Raw genomic sequence first — 13,395 nt, 5'->3', positions numbered from 1 at the left:
AATTTAAAAGATCAACAAAATTAGTACTTTTTCATTAACAAATTGATTCTGAAATTGTTGCTGGTATCAATTGAATGCATTTTAAAAAAAAAATTGGAAAATTAATCATTCACAACAGTGTAAAGAAAGTATGAATAACAGCATAACTTATTACAAAAATGGTCTCTTTGTACCTCTATCAATAAACAATAAAACATTCTCAGATAAAACACAGCGTTATAATTTTGAAATAAAAACAAATCAGGGGAATTTCAAGCAGTTAAGTTATCAACATATAAAAATGATAGAAAGGTAAAATACTATTTTAAAATAAGAGAAAAACAGAATAGCAAAATCTAAACATAAACCTTATTTCGACCACGAATTGATTACCACAAAAAACTGATGCAAAATATGGCTATGTTTACTCAGAATAAGCCTATAAAATTGAGGTCATTGTACATAACACAAATATTTTACTTTAGTGTTTACTTAATCTTGATGCAAATGCTGAACAAGTAAAAATCGTAGTGATTCTTACCAAACTCAAATTAAAATTCAAACCAAGCTAAATTGTGGTATTTCCAGTTTTCTAACACAAGAATAGCCGATTCTCCAATAAAATAGATCATAGTTATGGCAACGCTATGTTTACCTCCCTTTATTGATACTATGCTATGTAATGCAATGTATTTGCTATAAAATCAGATATATGTAACCTAAAAAATTTCACTTTTTGATGTTCATTAATAACACTTACGTGAAGTTAGGTTTGAAGTGTAAGACGCCTGACCGCACAGCAATATAAAAGTAGCATATCCATTTTGACAGTTTTTAGTACCAAGAAGCGACTATTTACGGGTGAATTATCCCATAAATACACATACCCAATATGTTTGTCAGTTGTCAAATTTATTATCAAAAACTAAACCCATAATCAAAATGCTATGATATAATTTCATCCCTGAAGCAACTAGAAGCGCCTTATTTAAGTTAGTACAACAAGTACAGCTAAACTATCCGGAGGAATAATAAACTGAACTTTCAAGAACAAAAATAGCGCACCTACCAAGTGTACTTATTTTTATGGTTCCAAGCGCAAAACTGTCAGATCCACAAAACCTTTTCACATTCTCTTCTCTGAGTTATAATAAAACAAAAATGTGTGTTCCGTAAGTCTTTAAATGGGCACGTGTTATATCTGTTTCTACTAGACTTCTAAATCCGAGTTTCGAGTTGAATACGAGATCTTTGCTTATTTTTTCCACTCGTCTTCCTCGCGACGCGAGACGAGTATTTTTCCTTTAAACGAGTTAAATTATAGCAATTTCTTTTTATTTCATCGGCGCCGTATAAAATCAACATCCATGTTGGAAATAAAGAACAGGAAGTAAAAAAAATATATATAAACGGCGGAAAAGAAGGAGCATCATCAGAGGTACTGCCTTGTCTTTCTTCTGAAGTTCCGAGATTGACGACGGCGTTGATGCCAGATGAATAGAAGGGATTTCTGCAGCAGAGTTAAGGGATTCGATGGAATAAGATTGCTTTATTTGGTTTCTGTGGTCTGCATTCTTAGAGAAAAATGGCGATGAGGATATCTAGTTATTATAAAAGTAATCTAGAAGATCAAGAAAATAACTAGTCAGTTACTAATACATATATCAAAGCAAGCATCTATATTAATTTTAAACGCCCAAACATTTATTAAGTGAATGTAAATTTCTAACTAATTAGTTTATGATAGTCAAGTTATTAAATTGCAATCATCATTAATCAAAGTAAAATATTATTTTAACACTGCCGCATCTTTATTATCGTGTATTAGTGAAAATAGAACAAAATCGATATACTATAGTACAAAATAAAGTGGAAGGGAACCGAACGCATTAATCAAACGATATTTAAAAATAGAGTATTATATTTATCCTTCGAAAAAAGATGGAAACCTGTAGTTGGTAATTAAAATATAATCAAGAAATTGTATTAATGTGAAAATGAAAACTATATATAGTAGAGAATGAAGTGATGATTGTTTTTTTATTTTAAAGTTGAGTTTTATTTATTATAATGTTAGAACGTGTACTGATCTGAAATCTTACCTACATAATTTATCTTAAATTAGAATTTAATAAATCTATCTGTATTCCCTTCAGAACTTTTATTTGTGTTGTGGACATTTCGATATTTCTACACTGTTACTATGAATAATTTAAAAAAAAATTAAGCACAATACGATGCAGTATTTAAAATTAAATATTGCAAATTTAGTTACAAAAATATAACTAAAAATATATAAATTGCAAGATATAAAATATAACTATAGCTATTACCAATAGTGAACTAAAAACAATTACTTCTTCGTGATGTAATAGATTTTCCTAACTATGTGTCTATTTTATATTAATTGTATGTATGTATATTTCGGAAATTAATATTAATTTAATTTTTGATAATAATAATAGTGTATGTGACTGTATATAGTAACAGTTATCATAAACAAACGTTAATAAAAATATATAAAAAATAATAATCAGAATTATAACTGAAAACGGAATTTATAATGATCATCATTTTCTTGATTGCATTTCTTGTCTAAACTTTATTTGTATGAAATATGAGTTCATAGAAGAGGCATGGAATATTTACTCTTTTAGGTACTTTCAATTATTAAAACCAATTCATTAATAATTTTAATAGAAAATACCTTGATGTTTACTATTCAGTGCTAGGAGTGCATCTATAAATAAAATATTGAACTAATATTCATAAGAATTATTTATAAACTGAATTGCAAATTCAAAATCATTTATTTAAAGTATATAGGTGAGCTTTAAAACCTAAGCCAGAATTAAAATTAAAATCCAAATTATTTTCGATATAAAAAAATTTTTTTTTGAAAAAAAACTTAGGAAAAAGTCACACAAAATACACACATACATTCATTTTTTTCTAAGGTATGCAAAAATTTTCAATTTCGATTTTCTGATGATTACAATAACATACCCTACGGGAAGTTAATAAACATTTTTGATCTGTATTTAGTTAACATCGATTTTGTTAAGCTTATGTAGCTTTTTGCAAAACTATGTGTAAAGTTTATTGTTTAAATAATACTTGCATTTAAATAGCACTAAATTCTATGAAAATAATTGGGCAAATAATTTTTATTTTGAGCAGTTTGATTGATAAATAATGAAATTTTGCTAGTCCAGTTCTCAAAATCCGATTACCAGCAAAAGTATGATTGCCATGCCTCTATATCCAATTAAATGAAATTGCAAATCGTTATTGAACTGCGTAAATTTGTATTTTCAAAACAACACGTGACACCTTGCCCTGCCGTGACAGTAATTTCATTACGTTTTATATCGTTCTGCGTTGAATTTCGGATGCGTTTGTTTAATTCAATTATTAATATGCAATTATTAATCAGAACGCGGCATTTTGGACGTTTGTAAATAACGCCATGCAATTGTAAATAATGTTGTACAATTGCACTTGTCGGATGGAGGGCCGCATGCACCGAATACAGCTGGCGGGATTTATTTCTGGGTGCATGTGCATTGCCGTCTGCATCATTCATCACGGATATGTGCACGGAATCACGATCACGGTAAAATATACAGAAATTGATCGATACAAAAATGTCTTTTCGAAAACATAAGATAAACGATATGGGGTAGAGCGGACCACGGATATCTCAAAAACCCGTGAAGTTAAGAATTTTTTAACAACAATATTTGAAAGTAGAAGGAAAAAAATATGTAACCAAACATTACCTTGATTTATATATTATATATATATATATATATATATATAATATATATATATCTACATTATTTTTATCATATTACAAGACGCTATGTGGGTATATCTTAAATAGCGAACGTTAGCTTAAGATGAATACCTAATGAGTTGCTTTTAGTTGAGTAACGTAAGTACGTGGACCATCATCTTGGCATATGTGTATTGAAGGGTTCACACGTATTCACGAATACACAAGAATATTCGTGGTTAATGGTTGATGCATTAAGACCCAGCCGCAGTCTGATGTACCTACCTTTATACCAGGTGGGTCATTAGACTATGTATTAGCTTGGTCACCAGAGACGGAATTTAATCCGAATTAGAATAGATAATATTGTAACAGGAAATATGTAAAAAATATTGAAGATATATAGACTAAATATATCCATTTGCCAGAATTAGAGCCAGCTGAAAATCTAGAGGTCACCCAATTACAAAAAAAAATTATATTTTTATACATCATGTTGGCTTAAAACCAAAAGCGACACAATATTCAAATACTTATTTTTATATTGCAATTAGTTATGAATAATACAGGATGATACATAAACTTGTTTAAAATTTATCATGTGTTCAGAAATCATAGTTTTAAATTGTTTTGGATTTTTAGAATTATATATAACCATTATTGTAATTAAGAGTTTTTGAAGTTAATGAATGAGTAACATATAAAGGCGTGTTATATGTGTGTATTATTTGAGATTCTACCACCACGCTCTAAGTTAAAAGATTTCTTACACGAATGCCAGGAATAAAAATGATTTGTTTTACGAGAATTATAAGAGTATTCAGAAAATATGTCTTCCAAGTTAAATTTTCATTAAATTCTAGATAGAAATAATAAGGCTTAATCCCGGTGAATTATTTAAATAAGTTAAACCACTCAAACTTCCCGAAATAAACATTTACTCAAATCGCATTCGCAAAGAAACTTTGAATCATTATTGGCTAATCCAATAATCCAGCCCTTTCAGTCGGCGTATAAAGTTGAAAATGTAACATGGATCTCAGAGTTTCAAATAATACTTGATACTAATACTACTTTGATTATTTTGGTTTAGAACTCTATTCCACGTTACTACTCCATGGGCTAATTTAGGTAAAGTCTTGTCATCATTGGTATAATAATGGAAAGCAAGATTTAACTTTTGATTATTTCATCTACCCAATTTCTTGAGAGTCGCGAGCATAAAATTTGGATTTAATTTTAGGAACACTCATTTGTAATCTCACTTGGTAATTATGCATAGAACAATTCTATTTAATTTTATATTATACAGCAACTCGTGTCAAGAACAACATATTATCTTACCTTCATCACAAAATAAATTAACTATCAAAACAAAATATATATCTTAATAAAAATTGTCCAAACATGAAAAATAACGACCTTTAAAAATATCAATTTGTTATTATCAAAATTTATTTCAATAAGCAACGCCCTCTATAAAATTGGTGGCTCCTATAATTTGTTATAATTATTTTTATAAAACTTTGTATATTTTATATAATATACAAAACTTATTACTTTGTCTAAAACACATCTCGAATAAATCATTGACTAGATCTGCCACTAATTTTTCTCCAAACTTTCCACGTGACTTTTCCCTTCCTATTTTCACACAGGCCAAATATTATGAAACCAGTGTTGACAAAGAAAATTATACTTTCAAATTTCTATAATTTGTTTAAGTACACGTAATTATTTCTCAGGGCAAAGACGTTTTTCCGAATCGTCTACAAAGACTTCTGATTTGCTAGGCACGCTATACGCATTTGTTAACAATCAAGCTCGCCGCAAATAGGGCTGAATTATACGTGGCCTAGTTTTACGCCCAGCGAACTGATTTATAGTCCCAAGGCTAAAGGTTTCTGAACCTGCAATAATGCTCCATAGATAGTGAAAATGAGGATACAGAATAGTTCCTTTTTATCCTTGAAAATTAATTTGAAAAATAGAAAAAATGAGATAAGAAAATCATTTTTTGAAGAACTGTATATTTATGTTGGTATATAGTGTTATCGTTTTCTGAACGTCATTAAACAAACCCAATATTCATATAAAATGCATTGTTTATATGTTATAAATTATAGAAATGTATACAATTTTGGTGGTCAAAAATGATCATTACATGTTATTATTATTGATTCAAATACAAATAAAATTATTGGTAAATACATATAGCCAGATAGGCAGGTTAGTCATATAGATATGCAGAGGTAATCAGGTATACAGGTAAACAGGAATAAAAATAAAAATGAAGAAAACTAGTACAGTAAGCAAATGAACAGTTCCACATAAAGACAGGTAGGCAGGTAGACAGGTAGACAACTAAACAGGTAATCAGGTATAAACGCAGAAAAGAAAACAGATAATCTAGTAGAATGATAGACTAGTGGGCAGGTAGATAGGTAGTCTGGCAAAGTGGCGACAAACAGGCAGGTAAACATGTGGGCGGGTAGACAGGTAAACAGTTGGACAGATTATTGGATCAAATTTAAATTAAAAAATATTAAATAAATATAATAAAAATTATTGTTTACACTTATCAGGAAGTTCATGAAACTTCATAAAACGCCATAAAACAAAATGCCACTTGCAACTTGTTTTTGTTTTGAATTATCTAATAAAATCAATTTTATAAGTTGAAACTACTTAACTCATACCATTAATTTTCGAAAAATTTATTTATCAATTAACTGCAAGTAAAATTTATTTATATAAGCATAAGCCTAAGCTTAGGTTTTATTATGTTACAAGAAAAGTTCAGAATTATAAAAAATATAACTTTGCCAAAGTCAGTAAAATTTACATTACAATACACATAGCTTCTTAGGTATTTGAATAACGGTTTTATTACACATTAAATATATGAGCTTGTATATTTAAAGAGTTTTAGGAAACCCTCGAAAATATTTACATACCATTCATAATTCCCTATAAGCTTCTCTGTTATGCGAAATAAATTTAATGAAATTCGAAACGATGGGCTGCAGATGATACACGACCTTCGAACTAAGTTTTGCATACAGAAAGTTTTTGCATCGTAAATATGAATTTGGATAACGAATAATGCAACGAGTATGTCCCAAACAAAAATTATTTGAGATTTCATTCATAGCAAAATATTAACTAAATATACAGTAAAATAATTAGACAGATGGTAAGATTTTGCCTTAAGGCATGTTAGTATATATTTACATATACTATATATATATTAGAATAAATTCTAATACGATATCTTAGATTAAATTTCATTATACATGATACTCTATCAATTTGTACAATTAAATTGTATTACATATTTATTGGTTTCTATGCATTTTCAATCACAACTTTAGGAATAGTGTTACGATTTTTTTAAATATTGAAACAATATTTAAAATAATATGAATGAACTACTACATTTTATATAAAAGTATCTTATTAAATGTAGATAATAATGTAAAAAAATGAGTATTGATATAATGAATAATCGTAATGAATAAAATCTAGAACGTGATTGATAAAAGATAAGCAATGATTTCACAAACAATCCTATGAAGCAGGTGCAAATTTTATGTGATAACATAACATTATTCACATGTCGTAAATTCCTTTATCCATATGAAATAATCCTTTCATTTCGCAATACGAGTATGCAATAAAAGCCATTCATGGTGGATAAGTTATATATTAATCACATCATAACGTTGCTATTATATTAGATCCAGTTGTCTTTACGATTATTGTAATACGTGCCCAGGATATGGAGATAATAAAAATGTATAGTTTCGTTTATCTAAATATATTGATATACAGGAAATATCTGTTTCAAAGCTGTTGTTAGTTATAAAACATAGTAAATAAAAATTTTATATATAGTTCCAAAAACATTTAATATAACTTCTTCTTTAGGGGTGTAAGGGTGTATTGAAATTAAATTTATTTTAATTAGCTTTGAAGTGGAAAGTAGCCTTTCTGAATGTTCATTTATCCATATTCAAATTTTTTGATAATCAATGGCTATTTAAAACATATTTTAGATAATTTTAGAGAAGCTTTAGTTCAAGTATAATATAACTCATAAATTGTCGCCTAATGCATTTCTCTATATACAGATAATAAGAAACGCGAATCGTTGAACCTATTTACAAAAAAACCTTTCCCACTTTATAATACCGACCAACATAATTATTTTAGTATCTCGTAATTTAAAAGGATCTTTTTTATCTCTGTAATAGAATTTTTATGAAATTTCTGAAGCACTCAAAGCACAAACGTGTATTTCTTTCACTCTTTGTTCACAGACATGGTTAGTTACACGTTTTCTGTGTTCAAACATCTTACTTCCCCTCATAACTTCATCAAATCATATGTTTCGGAACTCTTGCAGCATCACATCCTTTGTTATTTTCGCTTTTTGTTCTAAAACTAATTATATGTTAGATTGAGTTAAAATTTTCCTTTCTAAACTTTCGTATTTTCATTTTAATAAGAAGTGTATTTGTATGGGAACTGCGACAAATATAATAAAGGTCACATGGCGTGAGTAGTACGCCTCGTATTTCTTGAAACTTGAATCAGTTTTTATAATTCAACTATACTTTTTAAGCCTATAATTTTTATGACAAATGAACTAAAGGTTTTTCTATAATGTTTATAATTTATATTTAATTTTCATTACATTTAATTTTTATTACATCTGAACACTTTTTAGTTTTTGTGACGATTTTCCAGGTCGTTGTTTCGTAATTAATAGTTGAAATTTTGTTTTGTCGACTTTATTGAATCATTAGCAGGGTTTGCCAATATCGGTTATTAATTAGTTTGGTTAACATAAAAATATTCGAAATATTTTGGATCAATCGACTTGGTTACTTTTTGCGAAGGGCAGGTCTAGCCGTTTCAAATGTACGGTGCAAATTTTTCAGAGGTTTCAACAAGATTTTAACTTTTCCAAAAAATTCAAAATTTAGAATAAATAATAATAAATTTTCAATTAAAAAAACCCACACTTTCAATAAATTTTCAATAATTCAGCTTAAAAAAATTAATATACAACTTAAAAAAAATACATCTTTCTAATAAATTTTGAAATCAAATCGAGTGAGATTTAAAAACTTTCACTTTTAAAAATTAATTCAAACTTATCTGAACCCGGAATAAAACATCACTATCAATTTCTAAAATGACTATTACAAAAAATAGAGAATGAAAATTTAGGGCGGTATGTGTTTTTTGATTACGAATTATGAAAAAAATGTATATAGGTCCAAAAACTAAAAAAATCTTCGAATTAACTGATTTAGATTTATGAAAAACAGATGTTGTCCTGATTTCGAAACTGATTTCATTTAAATTGAATTGACACATTTGAATATTCAGGGTTTTGATATATTATTACCGCGGTTTTTATTAGTTTATTGATTTTTTTATTACGAAGCAAAAATATAATTTTCACTTTCAAATTATATTGAGGCATGCCTAACGAATCGAGTGAAATTCAAAAACGTTCACTTTCTAAACTTTCTAACTTGAAATCAAAAACATTCATGGTAAAAAATTATTGCGGGAGGTAAAACATTATGGGATCATATGGAGCGGCGTAAAACATTATTGGATTTCTATTACAAAATAAGGGTTTGTAGTAGGAGGGTAAAAATTAACATTAACATATTTTGGTCAAAATTTAATATAATTTAATAACGAAACATATTTTAGTCCAAAAATTAAAAAAATAGTGTTTTCTAGTGACTGGAGTAAAACTTTAAAAACTTTTAATTCCTAAACTGTCTAAAATTAAGCCAAAAAACATTCATTGATCGAATGTGGTATGAAACATTGCTATTGATTACTAAAATTTGACTAATGGCAAAATAGGGGTAGTATGTGTTAAAAATCTTAGGAATGCCCAACACTTTCCACTCAGAATAAAAAATAGATCTTGTCGGATTCTCTATCATACAGAATGTGATTATAAACTAAAGGGGAGTATTGCGAGGAACAACATGTCACAAGAATTTTATTAAATATATATATATATATATATATATATATATATTCATATATAAAAATTTGATGATTCATGCTCTCGAAATTGTCGACGAAAATTTGTATACATCATACATACATCCATACTACACGCACACACCTATAAATCTATCAATTTTTTTCTAAAGAAGGCCTTGAAAAGTCAAGATATATAATTCATTTTCTTACCATACGCAAAGTTAATAATCGAATCATTCAGTGAAAAAGGAGGAATTATCAGATTTTAAGATTGTGACGATATAAGTTCAAAATTTCAAAGCGATCACTTTAAAGCTAAATTAAATTAGATTATAAAATAATAAGGAGAATTGCGAAGAAGAATATGACACAAGAATTATATATATATATATATATATATATATATATATATTCTAGTATTCAGTGTATCTATCCTCATAACAACAAATCCTTTTTCTGCGTTAACCCCGCAGCGATCTGGGATTATCTTCGGTTTGATAACAACGCTCACGCATAAGTTGCCTACGGAACTGTGGAACTTCCTGCGGAGCGTCTGAATCCTCGGATAAGATCAGGATAAATAAAGTTAGCGGCTTTAATAGTTTCGCTTCTCGCATTACACATAAGCATAGGTATGTATACTCGATACACGATTTTCTTATTTGTTTTCAACTTTTACTAGCAACTGTGCACGTGTCGTAAGCCCAGGGAATTAAAGGGGGACCCTCTTGTGTAAGATAATGGATAGAGGATTATTTCATATTTTACATTGGTTTAATAAAAATTTAAATTTTAATTTTTATAATAACTAATATATATGTTAAATTTGATCATTAGTGATCGAATATTTGTTTTTGCGATGAATCAGCCCGTGAAAGTCAGCAACACTCTATCGTTCGATTTGCATTACTATTACTTTTATAATTTTTTTTAGAATATAAAGGTCCACTTTGACTTTGTGCAATTATGTTCTGAAAACCAAACTGATTATATCACAACATATCAAACAACATCTATTTGACTATTTTCAGTAAAACTCCCAGTTAATTGTAGAAATATGTTTGTTTTTTGATGTTAAAAATTTGTCACCTGGCCCTTTTTACCTCATAAGCGGGGTAAACATAGGACATATGTAACAGACTCTTATTTTAATTTCAAAGGAATTTTATGAAATAATGCCATTATTCTATCAATGCAAAATATAATTTTCATAGATATATTTTTTACAAGGATAACACTGTTTGATCTGATATTTTGATAAATCAGAGATAACCTATAATTGGTATTTGGTCAGAAATATTCATCAGCAAAGTTTGAATAACTATTTATTTGATTAAGCTCTTGTAAAATTGCTTTTTTTAACCTAATTTAATTTTAATTTACTATTTAATATTGTACACACCTTTGCCAGAGCAAAGATTCAGTTGGTTATTTTCACCCACCCACCTGTAGACTTTTATAAAGGTTATATGAAAAAACAGTGAGATATACTTTAAAATTAACAAAATATTCAAATAACGTATACTTAAGAATTATATTGACATCTCGTTAATCAAACAACAGTGCGCACAACAAAAAATTGCCGATCCCTCTATTTTCAAATCTTTTTCCCTCTACTTTCAAATTTTTTTGTTAACTTTTCCTTTACCTGTTTTTGAGATATCGGTGGTGGACCCTTTTCTCCGAGGACTTAAATAACGTATACTTAAGAATTGTATTGATATCTCGTTAATCAAACAACAGTGCGCACAACAAAAAACACTAAAAACAAAAAAATACACTCGGTATGGATTTTCAAATATTGCCGATCCCTCTATTTTCGAATCTTTTTCCCTCTACTTTCAAATATTTTTGTTAAATTTTCCTTTATCTGTTTTTGAGATATCAGTGGTGGACCGTTTTGCCCGAGGACTTAAATAACGTATACTTAAGAGTTATATTGAGATCTCGTTAATCAAACTACAGTTCGCATAACAAAAAACACTTAAAACAAAAAAAATACACTTGGTATGGATTGTCAAATATTGCCGATCCCTCTATTTTCAAATCTTTTTCCCTCTACTTTCATATACTTTTGTTAAATTTTCCTTTACCTATTTTGAGATATCAGTGGTTGATATTTTTGCCCGAGGATTTTTTGACCCCGGTCTACCCTATACATAATTGTTCATACAAATTCAGCATTTCACAAAAAAATTTGTTAAGAAAAATAATAATAGCGGTAATAAAATAAATTATCAATAAATCTAGAATTTATTACCATCATGTCGACCCAAGATCGATAAAATATATTATACAAAATTGTTGCGATATCTCTATGTAAACTTCCCCAAGAATTCAATAGGCTATTTCGGAACAAAATATGCCTACACTTCTATATATAATCATACAGATATTTATATATAATGAAATTGAATTTGCAAGGTTTCCAAGGAAGTCTCTTTACTCGATACAAATTGAATATGAAAGACTCGCTATTGGATTTGTCATAGAGATTGACATGTTGAGTTGGACTCGAAAAGAGGGAGGACGTTCCTTGTACAACTTTAGAATAGCAAGTAGAACACAAGATGTCTTGGCGAATCATTTTATAAGAATTTTCTTAGAATTAAATGTGTATGAATGCTGTTACGTTTATGACCCAGGTAATTCGAACAAAGATTCAATCTCCTAATTCTGACCATCTGTCATTGATACTTAATTCTAGAAATTTCGAGCATTTCAAAATATTATGACTTTCGTTGCATAAGTAACATTGAAGCGATTTGACATTGCTTGTTATCAACGAATGAGAAATGTGAGTTTTCGAAACCTTCTCGCGCAAATCATAAATATAACTTGACCTTTTTGCACTTTGTTTATGAATTGTAATAATTCTTTATAGGAAGGATATTCGCCCTGAAAATAATTTTCAAATTTTTCCTGTAAATTGGTATCTAATTTTGGATAGAGCGATCGATGTTAGTAAAAAATCATACAGGTCTGGAATATTTAATTGATTTAATGCTTGTGCAGCAGTGTCAAATTTCTCGATAAAGTTATGCAACTGTGATGAATTTACTGTTTTAAAGACATTAACTGTTTGAAATAGTGAATGCCCAGATAACGTTTATTTTCGTATTTGTTTATCAATGCTTCCCATAAAATTAAATAATTATGGCGGTAGGTAAGATGGTATGAAAATTTTTCATTACTGGGCCTTCTAAGGCGGCCCATTAAATAATGAAATTTGGATATATATCAATCTCGGATTCTCATGTATAAGGGTTTTAAATGTTTCGTAAAATAGCGGTCATTTTTTGAAATCACCCGCAAATTTGGGTATTTCAATTGTTGGTAGACGGGATTTTGAAATGAATTTAGATGGGGAATCTTACTTTTTGTAAAAGAGGAAGTATTATTTACATCGGAAATAGTTTTTTCAATGTATTTTATCTCCGCGTATAATTGTTCCACGGATAGAAGTGCAGCATAATCCGTACGAAACTGGGATTTTCCAACGCGTTTAATTTATTAATATCGTCGGTAAGTTTTATGAATTGATCTCGAACGTTATCTAACATTATCAGGTTCGTACAGAATTGTTGCTTGCTTGACGCATCTTCTACATCTCT

This window comes from Ctenocephalides felis, unplaced genomic scaffold (assembly GCF_003426905.1).
Source record: "Ctenocephalides felis isolate EL2017-DRISC unplaced genomic scaffold, ASM342690v1 CF-g0.4_SCAFFOLD_01170, whole genome shotgun sequence".
NCBI classification, from domain to species: domain Eukaryota; kingdom Metazoa; phylum Arthropoda; class Insecta; order Siphonaptera; family Pulicidae; genus Ctenocephalides; species Ctenocephalides felis.
This window is presented reverse-complemented; position numbering follows the sequence as displayed.